Source organism: Triticum aestivum, chromosome 2B, assembly GCF_018294505.1.
Source record: "Triticum aestivum cultivar Chinese Spring chromosome 2B, IWGSC CS RefSeq v2.1, whole genome shotgun sequence".
In the NCBI taxonomy this organism is placed as follows: Eukaryota; Viridiplantae; Streptophyta; class Magnoliopsida; order Poales; family Poaceae; genus Triticum; species Triticum aestivum.
Window position 1 is genome coordinate 105,162,052 of NC_057798.1, and position 11,510 is coordinate 105,173,561.

Below are 11,510 nucleotides of genomic sequence, written 5' to 3' on the forward strand. Positions count from 1 at the left end.
CCCCCAGTCCTCGTCCGGCGGGTGATCAGACGCCGCCCCCCAATCCACCTCCGGCAAAGAAGCAGAAGCAGTCCTGGATTATTAACCCGGACCCTTATGTACCTAAGACCACAAAGGTACCGGAGCCATCACTGAAGCCTCTCCCCACAAGGCCTTGGGAACGTAGTGCCGAGGAAGTCGACGCGGCCGCGGCTGCTGATTTGGAGAAATGGAAGGCGGACTGCAAGAAGAAAAGAGAGCCCGAGCCCAAGCCAGTATTTTCTGATGAGCAAAAGAAGTGGGCTAAGTCATTTTTGAGCACACCGTCCCAAGCCGCGAAGAATCTGCCTAACGACTATGCACGTGAACTTCGCAGGCAGGCACTCATGTTCAAGGAGAACAAAGAGCGGGAGAAGGCCGAAAGTAAAAAAAGCGGGAAACAAGTTGCCCAGCTCGGGGAACAAAGTAAACAATCGATTGCCCCGCTTATAGTGGAAGCCTTCTGTCCGGATGCCCCCGAGATCATACAAGCTGCGGCAGCACAGGGATTGACTGTAACGAGTGCCAGAGAACAAGCGGCCAACTTAGGTATTACTCTTCGTGAACTGTTAGGCCTTGATGAGGCGCCAGTGAAGGAGGTAGTAATTACATATGTCAAGAATGGGCCTCTCGTCGAGCCTGCGCAGGAAAAGGATCTACCTCCACAAATGAAAGGTCTGCTGAAATGGTACAAGGGTTACATAAAAAATAAAAACGCCAAAGAATATATTTATGCGGAAGTTAGACATGAGCATCACTTCAAACATTACTATGTACAAATTGAACTGAGTGAATTGTTCCAGCTTTTCAATCTGCGCGAGCTCGATAAATCTATCATCAGTTGCTACGTTCTGTAAGTGATTTATTAATTTCTACCCCATCTCGTTCATATTGCCTGCACTATATATATGTCCTAACTATATTGTTGTGTCCGCTATTATACATGCAGAATGAAGATTAAGGAATGCAGAGTAAGGAACATCCATGATGTTGGGTTCATTGACCCACACATCGTTAATGGACATGTGTTGGAGCGTTACCCCGCCGACGTGGAGGCAGACCTGTGGCAGTTTCTTACAAAGCAGGAACTCAAAAGTGATATTCTATTTCCTTACCATTTTGAGTGAGTGTTTCTGTCTTGAGCACATTCTCTTTTGTTTACTCCATGCATGGTATGTGGCCGGCTAATCGATGAGTTATGCATGACGTACTGTGCATGTATCGTGTCCGCAGGTTCCACTGGATTCTGCTAGTAATTAAAGTTAACACCTCAGAATGTCTCGTCCACGACTCTGTGAATATGGATCCAAAGCTTTGGGGCGGCATGAGAAGAATGCTGCAGAAGTAATTATTTTCATTCATTTGCGCTCTATATCGATCGGCCTATTTCGTTCATTTCCTAATATCAAGTAACTAATTAATAACTCTCTTGTTCATTTAATTTTCTTTGCCTCGTAGGGTTTGGAGACGGTTCGTAGATACAAAGGTCGGTGAATTCAAAAAAGAGCTAGAATTCAAAATGTTAAAGGCTAAGAATGCTGGGGATATTCAGCCACCGGAGACCAATCTATGTGGATACTATGTCTGTGAGATGATCCGGAGATACACCTCTGAGCGGGTTCCGAGTGATACCAATGCTCAGAGGAATAACCTCCGGTGGATGCTTAGTCCAGAAGCTCGCTTCCGACCACTTCAAGAGGAACTAGCTGGATGGTTCAGCAGGGAAGTCCTCCATCCTAAAGGAGAACACTATTACGAGGACGTAGAACTTTATATGCATTAAATCATGTATGGAAACTTGTTCAAAATTGTATATGGTCATCCGATGATATTGAATATATATTGTATATTCCTCTTGAATTCTTTTTGGTTCTAATTTCAAATTTATTTGAAATTGTACATTCATATGCATGTATGTAGTACCGTAGAATATATGAAACTCCTTCAAAATTAAAATAAAGCACAAAAGAAATAAAACAATACAAATTAAACAGAAAACAGGTTTAAGGGGGGGGGCTAAAACCCTAAACCTGCGGCGGCCTTTAGTCGCGGTTGGCCAGAAGAACCGCGACTAAAGGTCCTCCGCCCCGACGGCCACCTGGCGCCCACGTGGACGGGCCTTTAGTCGCGGTTCTTAAGCAACCGCGACTAAAGGGGGGGGCTTTAGTCGCGCCCGTTCGGTCGCGGTTGCGCAACCGCGACTAATGGCAGTTGCGAACCGCGACCAAAGGCCCTTTTTCCACCAGTGTTAATCATAAATTCCATTCGTGATTAACTCAATCAGGAAAAGTAAAGGAATTAAAAGGCTCCTGATGAAGCACGGATTAGCGGGATGCTAATTCGCGCGCGTAGATGGCCCGATCTTTCACGACGATGTTTGATGAGTAGTCCGTCTCCCTATTCCTCCTCGCAACTTCCAAGAACAATTTTCACCCGCATATGGAAATACACAAATAAAAATAATGATCCCCATGGATCAACACGTAGGTGTTGATGTGATGATCAACCCTCCGTCGCTAATAAATTTTCACGATGAAAAATCACATATGATACACAAGATATGGTCGTCCCTAACTCGGACATTTTTCTGTATATTCAATAACTCTAAAAACAAACTAAAACTGATCTCCATGGAATTAGGACCCAACGTGCAGCTTCATGGTCCCAAATTTAACCCATCGTGGAGGTGTACGAAAGGTGGGTGTAATCTCTTCTGGCTTAGGCTCTTGATTCTGTCCCTTGACAAGTTGATTCAAATTGTATAATATTTTATCTCTTGGTTTAATTGGCTCCAAGCCTGTGTGCATGCACACGCTCTCATGTATGGGTTGACTGCAATTTACTCCTTGCTTCAATCTTGGATGCTATGTAATTTTGACCCTCTTGTATATTGCATCTCCAGAACTAATGGCACAAAAACCAGGTCCACATAGCTCACGTTTCTTGCCATCTCTACCATGGTGCAATATATTTAAACGTTTTGGTAGTTCCTCCAACATTCTCAAATAAGCTCTTCTCCCTCGACTCGGTTTGTTTAACTTCAATAGCAGCCACACTCTTTGATATACCAGACGTTTTCATGTTCGTATCATCCTCCCTTCCTTAAAACAAAACTGTCATCGATTTTGGGATAACTTTGAAAGGCACCTCCTTCTGTAGAACTCACATGTATACATTAATTGCACTGTCCATCATCAGTTTCAATATGTGCTTCTTTCCACCATGCATGAATGTATAAGTGTTGGATTTTCCGGCATGCACTTCATCATGATCAAACTGCCATGGCCTTCCCAATAGCAACTGGCACGCATCCATTGGTATAACATCACAGTCTACCTTGTCAATATAAGCTCCAACAACAAATGGCACAGGTGCCTTATGTGTAATCTTTAATTTTTCGGAGCCATATAGCCACTCCTCGTGGTGCGGTTGGGGGTGCCACCACATGGACAAACCCATTGCTTGCATGAAATCTTTGCTAATGGCATTGGTAAAGCTGGCACCATGAATTATCATCTTGCATGAACGATCCTTGATCTTACACTGTGTTTTAGAAACACCCCATCGCTGCCCCTTTGCACCACTATCCTCCTGCACCTTCTTCACTAAGAGATTTAAACCCTTCATCGGTGCATAAACCTCTTTTTTATTTCTTCTAACTCTTCTCTTCTTTTTCGCAAATGATCTTTCCAATCAGCAGCGAACACATCCATTGGCATGGGAATAAAACAAATTTGTTTGCCCTTCCATGATAAATAATAACTATTTTTCCTAACATCCCGAATAGCCCCAACACGCTTGCACCATGGCCCCCCAAGTAGAAGATGGCACGACACCATGGAGACACCATGGACACAGGACAAACATGAAAAAATTCCGCACAACAATATTTTCCCAAATAAAAAATTAGCAAAATCCGATGAGTAATTTTGATGTCACCTTTGAACCACTTCAACATGTACGGTCTTTCAAGAGGTGTCGTCTTCAGCCCCAATTTTTCCACCACCTCGATGCTCACCATGTTGACTACAGTACTATCATCGATCGTCAGATTGACACGTCGTTCGTTCACGATGCAACGAGTGTGAAAAAGAGTAAAGTAGCCAATGCCTTCCTCCTCCATCAATATGTTCCTGCTCAACATGTTGATGCTTGATTCCATAGACAATATTGCAAATTGTGTCGCCATGACTAACCTTTGCTCTGATACCACTTGATGAAGCACGGACTAGCGAGATGCTAATTCACATGTGTAGACTGCCCAATCTTTCACGGTGATGTTTGATGAGTAGTCCGTCTCCCTGTTCCTCCTTGCAACTTCCAAGAACAATTTTCACCCGCGTACGAAAATACACGAATAAAAATAATGACCCCCTTGGATCAGCACCTAGGTGTCCGTCGCTAATAAATTTTCACGATGGAAAATCACATATGATACACAAGATATGGTCGTCCCTAGCTCGGACATTTTTCTGTATATTTCAACTAAACTGGTCTCCATGCAGTTAGGACCCAACGTGCAGCTTCATGGTCCCAATTTTAACCCATCGTGAAGGTGTACGAAAGGTGGGTGTAATCTTTTCTGGCTTAGGCTCTTGATTGTGTCCCTTGCCAAGTCGATTCAAACTGTATAATATTTTATCTATGTGTATGAAAGGTGGGTCTAATCTCTTCTGGCTTAGGCTCTTGATTGTGTCCCTTGCCAAGTCTTTTCAAACTGTATAATATTTTATCTCTTGGTTTAATTGGCTCCAAGCCTGTGTGCATGCACACGCTCGCATGTATGGGTTAACTGCAATTTAATCCTTGCTTCAATCTTGGCTGCTGTGTAATTTTGACCCTCTTGTATATTGCATCTCCAGAACTAATGGCACAAAAACCAGGTCCACATAGCTCATGTTTCTTGCCATCTCTACCACGGTGCAATATATTTGAACATTTTGGTAGTTCCTCCAACATTATCAAATAATCTCTTCTCCCTCGACTCGGTTTGTTTAACTTCAATAGCAGCCACACTCTTTGATATACCAGACGTGGTCGTGTTCGTATCATCACAACCTGATGCTCTGAATACCACCTGATGTAGACCGAACCTCGATGGCGAGATCCGTTCTGTTGTTGCGGCCCGATCTTTCACGACACTTCACCACCACCAGTAGCAACCTCTCGCCCGTGCACGCGATGTACACGAAGTACAGGGTTTGAACCTTGCGGCCTAGCACGAGAAAACCAATCTCGACTAAGGTACTCACGTGCAAAACAATTTTCATGAAGAGAAATCACAACACAGAGGTTTTCTAAAGATCCATCCAAAACTTGATACGGGTGTCTACCCTGAAAAACACATCATGTTTATTTCATAAAAAACAACCTAATCTTACAATGACCGTATCAGAACTATATATAGTAGAGTAGCTATGCAGCTCTAACTTGCCTAATAAGTTGACCGTACAAAATATCCTCTTTATCTCTAACTATCGACCCAACAACTAAAAAGCAAATCTGATTACATGCTTTATTTTAGCAGGTATTCTTTACATATTAACTACCAAAATTATTAAATACAAATTATTCGGTGGCCCCCATCCAATGTCTCTCAAGGAAAGCAATTTCCACTGATCAAACATGCTGGCGTACGCTTGCTCTGGCGGTCTTGATCGGGAGAAGTAGTAGCTAATTAGGATTCTTTGCTTACTCTCAATAAGATATATATCTTGTACACGTATAGCTGGGTCTTGTTCTGGACGTGACAACATAAACAAACAATCGAGTTGCTGCAAACCTTCAAACGTGCATGTGATGGAGTTCTGCCCTTCCATAGCGTGCGTCCCATATATTGGCACAACACCAGCCGTTGACTCTGGTTGAACCTTAATATTCTCCAGATTAGGATGCATCATGTTATCAAGTGAAGCTGCCATAACTTGACTTAGACCTTTGTCTTCTACATTGTGGTGGTCGTTGATACAAATAAATTTAGTGTTGGTTATATCAACTCCTTTATGAGTTTCACATTCTCTATGGATAATCCTGGAACAAATATTTTTAAACATTTTTCTCTATGGATAATCTTGACCATAGACATGTGTTGTCATTTGATGAATGTGATCACATCATTAGTGAATGATGTGATGGACAAGACCCATCTGTTAGCTTAGCATAATGATCATTAAGTTTTATTGCCATTGCTTTCTTCATGACTTATACATGTTCCTCTGACTATGAGATTATGCAACTCCCGAATACTGGAGGAACACCTTGTGTGCTATCAAACGTCACAACGTAATTGGGTAATTATAAAGATGCTCTATAGGTGTCTCCGAAGGTGTTTGTTGAGTTGGCATAGATTGAGGTTAGGATTTGTCACTTCATGTATCGGAGAGGTATCTCTGGGCCCTCTCGGTAATGCTCATCACTATAAGCCTTGCAAGCAATGTTACTAATGAGTTAGTTACGAGATGATGCATTACGAAACGGGTAAAGAGAATTGCTGCTAACGAGATTGAACTAGGTATGAAGATACCGACTATCGTATCTCGGGCAAGTAACATACCGATGAAAAAGGGAACAACATATGTTGTTGTGCGGTTTGAACGATAAATATCTTCGTAGAATATGTAGGAGCCAATATGGGCATCCAGGTTCCGCTATTGGTTATTGATCAGAGATGTGTCTCGATTACCGTAGGGTCCACACGCTTAACGTTCGATGACGATTTGTATTATGAGTTATGTGTTTTGGTGACCGAAGTTTGTTCGGAGTCCTGGATGAGATAACGGACATGACGAGGAGTCTCGAAATGGTCGAGAGGTAAATATTGATATATTGGAAGGTTACATTCGGACACCGAAATGGTTTCAGGAAGTATCGGATAAGTTTCGGAGTACCAGGAGGTTACCGAAACCTCATGGGGGACTATTGGCCTTCATGGGCCCTAGTGGGGAGAGGAGGTCGGCGGCTAGGTGGTGGCGCGCCCCCACCCCTGAAGCCCAAACCGAATTGGACTAGGGGTGGGGGGCCCTTTTCCTTCTTCTCCTCCACCTCTTTCCCCTTCTCCCTGATAATCCCCAAGTGCAGGGAATCATCGTAGAAATTTCCAAAGGTGGAAGTGATAAGTATGGAGTGTCGAACCCACAAGGAGCTAAATGTAAGATCAATATTCTCTCATGTCCTATCTGCCACTGATACGACTCTACGTACACCAGACGTTTGCTTCCAACTAGATACGACAAATAAAACTATGTTGTGGGTATGAAGAGCATAACTTTGCATGATATCGGAGAGCTAAAATATAAAAGTAGGTTCTGTTATCATAAAGTTAGAATATATTACTAAATATTATAAATAGAGAGTGTGGAATAATGATGGATCGGTGTGCGGAATTATCCTAGGCAATTGTTAACAAGACTGGTAGTCGTCTTTGCAATTTCATATGAGGGAGAGGCATAAGCTAACATACTTTCTCTTCTTGGATCATATGCACTTATGATTGAAACTCTAGCAAGCATTCGCAACTACTAAAGATCATTAAGGTAAAACCCAACCATAGCATTAAAGCATCAAGTCCCCTTTATCCCATACGTCACAACCCCATTACTTGGGTTTATGCTTCGGTCACTCAAGCAACCCACTATAAGCGAATCATGAACGTATTGCAACACCCTACAGTGGGAATCCCTCACGCTTGCACGACACGGAGGGCACAATAGGACAGCACCAAAATAAAACATACAACTCGTACCAATCTAGATCATCAATCAACCCAAAGACAAAAGATAGCTACTAAAAACATCATAGGATGGCAACACATCATTGGATCATAATATGTGGCATAAAGCACCATGTTCAAGTAGGGATCACAGCGGGGTGCGGGAGAGTGGACCGCGTAAAAGAGATCAGGATGGTGATGATGATGGTGATGTTGGTGAAGACGATCACCGCGGCGATGATTCCCCTCCCGATGGCACTTCGGCGCCACCGAGAGAGAGGAGGAGAGGTCCTCCCCCTTGTGCTTCCTCCTCCATGGCCTCCCCCCTAGATGGGGAGAGGTTCTCCCTCTGGTCCTTGGCCTTCATGGCGATGATGGCCCCTCCAGGATCCTCCTCCATGGCCTCCGGTGATGATGGCCCCCTCCAGCAGGGTGCCAGAGAGGGCCTAGATTGATTTCTCATGGCTACAGAGGCTTCTGGCAGCGGAACTTCCGATCTAGGTTATTTTCTGGAGGTTTCTGTATTTATAGGAATTCTTGGCATTGGTCTCATGTCAGGGGGGGTCTCCGAATCGTCCACGAGATAGGGGCCCACGCCCAGGGGAGTGGGCGTGCCCCCACCCTCATGGACAGCCCGGGACTCTTCTGGCCCAACTCTTTTACTCTAGGGGCTACTTATGGTCCATAAAAAAATCATCAAAAATTGGCACATCAATTGGACTCCGTTTGGTATTCCTTTTCTGTAAAACTCAAAAACAAGAAAAAAAACAGAAATTGGCACTGGGCTCTAGGTTAATAGGTTAGACCCAAAAATCATGTAAAATAGCATATAAATGAATATAAAACATCTACGATGGATAATATAATAGCATGAATACTTCATAAATTATAGATACGTTGGAGCCGTATCAGCATCCCCATGCTTAATTCCTGCTCGTCCTTGAGTAGGTATATGATAAAAGAAATAATTTATGAAGTGTGAATGCTAGCAGGTGCACAAGTTTGATCAATGATAATTTCAATCACCTTTTCTAGCATCATTATATGTCATAACAGTAGCTCATCTCATAAAAGTTTTCATGATCAAGTAACAAGCTATTCACATGTTAAAGTATAGATCATAAACTTTCTCGAAAACTAACAAACAATGCTATTAGTCATCAAACAATTGCAATTCATCTTATTTTCGGGAAGGGTCTATGTAAGAGCTTTGATTTAGCAAACCCCACATACTCAACTAACATATAGTCTTTCACAATTGCTAACACTCATGTGATATTTATGGGTTCAAAGTTTTAATCGGACACAGAGAAAGATAGGGGCTTATAGTTTTGCCTCCCAACCTTTTACCTCAAGGGTAATGTCAACAATAATACTTTATGAAAACCTACATCCAAGTGGATATATATATCCGGATCGCTCCAACACAAAGTGCTTGCCAAAGAAAAAAGTGTAAAAAATGAAAGGTGATGATCACCATGACTCTTGTATAAGGGTAGAAGATAAAAGTAAAAGATAGGCCCTTCGCAGAGGTAAGCAGAGGCTGTCATGCGATTTTAAGGCTGGATGCACAAAATCTTAATGCAAAAGAACGTCACTTTATATTGCCTTTTGTGATAGAGACCCTTATTATGTAGTCCGTCTCTTTAATTTCTTCCCTATAACAAGTTTGTATAAAGCTTATTTTCTTTGCACTAATAGATCATACATATTTAGAGAGCAATTTTTATTGCATGCACCGATGACAACTTACTTGAAGGATCTTACTCAATCCATAGGTAGGTATGGTGGACTATCATGGCAAAACTAGTTTAAGGGATGTTTGGAAGCACACATAGTATTTCTACTTGGTGCAAAGAATTTGGCTAGCATGAGAGGGAAAGGCAAGCTCAACATGTTGGATGATCCAAGACAATATAATGTTTCGGATATAAAAAAACATATTCTATTAAGTTGTCTTCCTTGTCCAACATCAACCTTTTAGTATGTCATATTTTAATGAGTGCTCACAATTACAAAAGATGTCCAAGATAGTATATTTATATGTGAAATCTCTCTTCCTTCATTATTCTTTCATGAATTGTTCAAGTGACCAATTCTACGTTTGCTAACTTTCAATAAGTTTACTACATATACTTATTCTGTGTGAAGTCATTACTCCCCATGGTATAAGCATATGAAACATATATAAATTCAGATTTATGATATTCAATTCATTCAACCATTTAATGATAGGATATACGTGAAGCGCATGACTAAATGACAAACTACTCCAAAAAGATATAAGTGAAGAACACTGAGTAGTCAAATAATTAACTAGCCATGGGAGGATTCTTTTCAATTCAAGATTTCAGATCCAATGATTTTATTCAAACAGCAAGTAAAATTGAAAATACGCTCCAAGCAAAACACATATGATGTGACGAATAAAAATATAGCTCCGACTAAAGTATACCGATAGTTTTGAAGACGAAAGAGGGGATGCCTTCCGGGGCACCCCCAAGCTTAAGAGCTTGAGTCTTCCTTGAATATTACCTTGGGGAGCCTTGGGCATCCCCAAGCTTTGGGTCTTTCCGCTCCTTATTCTCCTCATATCAATATCTCACCGAAAGCTTGAAAACTTCAATCACACAAAACTTAACGGAACTTCGTGAGATAGGTTAGTATGATAAAGAGTAAACCATTGACTTTGGTACTGTCAATGACAAGGTTCATAATTGTTCTCACACAATACCTACTGTACCATATCATTTCTACAATTTATATTGAGAAATATACGCCATAGAATCGAGAAAACAAGCAAACTATGCAATGAAACAGAATCTGTCAGAAATAGAACAGTCTGTAATGATCTGAACAACAACCATACTTATGATACTCCACAAATTATGAAATAAATTTGTGGACGTGAGTAATTAGTCTATTAATCTTCTTCAAAAAGAATCAACTCAAAATTACTCTTCTGTAAAACATGGCAGCTAATCCCGTGAGTGCAAAGTTTATGTTTTTTACAACAAGATCACATTAACTTTCGCCCAAGTCTTCCCAAAGGTCTTACTTGGAAATTTATTGAAACAAAAGCTATAAAACATGATTACTACAGTAGCTTAATCATGTAAACACACAAAGACAACAAGGGTGTATATTGGGTCGTCTCCCAACAAGCGCTTTTCTTTAATGCCTTTTAGCTAGGCATGATGATTTCAATGATGCTCACATTGTTGGGGGTTGGGTGCGACATATGCCAATGGATGGCTTATTGTCGGGGGATGAACCCCGGGCAGGCAACGAAACCCGGATCCTCTTCAAAAATAGTGGGGCCCGCATCGCCCCTCAAACCAGCACACGCTCGGACGGGTCGCTCGACCCGGCAAGGCCCGCAGCCCGGCCAAACTCTCCGACCCGGCAAGGTACATGGACCCGGCCTCAGCAACTGGTGCAAGGCAGCCGAACCCGACACAACCAAGGCTTCCCCAACAAGCCGACCCCACCTGTGGCTTGCGCAATCCTGCCACGGGTCAAGCTCCCGTCCCATCCAGGCCGTACAATGGGACGAGACCTCAATCACCGATGACCAAGACAACAGTGTTTCCACCCGTGCCTATGGTCAGCCGGAGCATGGCAACAGTGCCCCTTACCTACCCGCTGACCGGGGCTGGCGTGGCAACAGTGCTCCCGCCCTCACCGCTGACGAGAGCAAGCGGCAACCTGACGGAGAGCATTGTACACGACTCGACTCGACCACGCCCTGACGATCGACAAGACGGCGCACAGTCCCCCTAGG